This window comes from Poeciliopsis prolifica, unplaced genomic scaffold, assembly GCF_027474105.1.
Source record: "Poeciliopsis prolifica strain line A6 unplaced genomic scaffold, Auburn_PproV2 SCAFFOLD014, whole genome shotgun sequence".
In the NCBI taxonomy this organism is placed as follows: domain Eukaryota; kingdom Metazoa; phylum Chordata; class Actinopteri; order Cyprinodontiformes; family Poeciliidae; genus Poeciliopsis; species Poeciliopsis prolifica.
In genome coordinates, this window is record NW_026562389.1 from 12521341 (window position 1) to 12522500 (window position 1160).

The window sequence follows — 1160 nt, forward strand, 5'->3', positions numbered from 1 at the left end:
AACTCGTTCTTGATCTGAACCGTGGGAATGTTCTCCTGCTGGGGTCAAAGTTCACCTCAGTTCGGTTCATTTCTGCAGCGATCATTCAGAACTGACGACCCAAAAAAGAATCATTTCAGTTGAAAATCAGATTCAGTTCAGTTATCCACGGAGCTCAGTTTCTTATTTTAATCAGTTTCTCTCTGAGCAAAACCTGCACAGCATCACTCCTCCTGACCAGCAGGGGGCGACAGAGAAAACCTCCATCAGAACCAGAACCGGGCTCGGTACCAGCGACCGAATGTAACTTTCAGAAAACAGAAACAGAAGAACTGATGCCAGAGAAAAATAACTCCATTTTATTTATTCGTCATTCATTTTGAGCAGAAAGATTTTCTGACTGCTGATTGGTGGGAAAGTTGAAGGGGGCGTGGCTTCTAAAGAGTCCATGCTACAGTGGGAGGAGCTTACACGTCTTTTAAGGACGAGACAGGAAGAAGATCGCTGTGCTTTAAGGAGGAGTTTGAGGAAAGGCATCCCTCAGGGCGGTGTCCACTCAGGGCGGTGTCCACTCTGCTGCCCAGAAATAAAAATAAACCTGGTTTTATATGATTCTTAGGTATTATGAGTCCATTAATGAACTGGTTTTATGTTTAACTACTACTGGAATAATTAGTATTTTATTAAATAAATGTTTTATTATCTAAAGTTTGAAATTTGATGTAAATTATTGTGAATACATATTTTCTGCTTTAGTGGTGTCAAAGTTTTTTGGCTCATGTTAGAACTGATTATGACTAATGAGTGGATGGAGGTCAGCTGGAGGTCAGCTGGAGGTCAGGTGAGTTATTAGGATGTGAGAATTGAAAGCTTTTGGTTCTTTTGGACTTTATTTCCTTCGGTCTATTTCATCTCCTGATTTTTTCTGCAGCTTTTTTTTGTCCGGGTTTTCTGATTCACTGCTGCGGCTCCGGCGGCAGGTTGATGACCTTCATCCTCCTCCTCCTCTTCCTCCTCCTCAGAGTGTTTTTGTCCTGAACACACCTGAGCTCTGCAGGAAGCTCTTTGTGTTGCTGCCTTTTGTTTGGTGCTGCGCTGACGAAGTTGCTTTTGTTTTCAGCTCTGATGAACATTTTCGCATCCTGCCTCATTGTCTGGTTGTGACTGAACAATAAACCCGT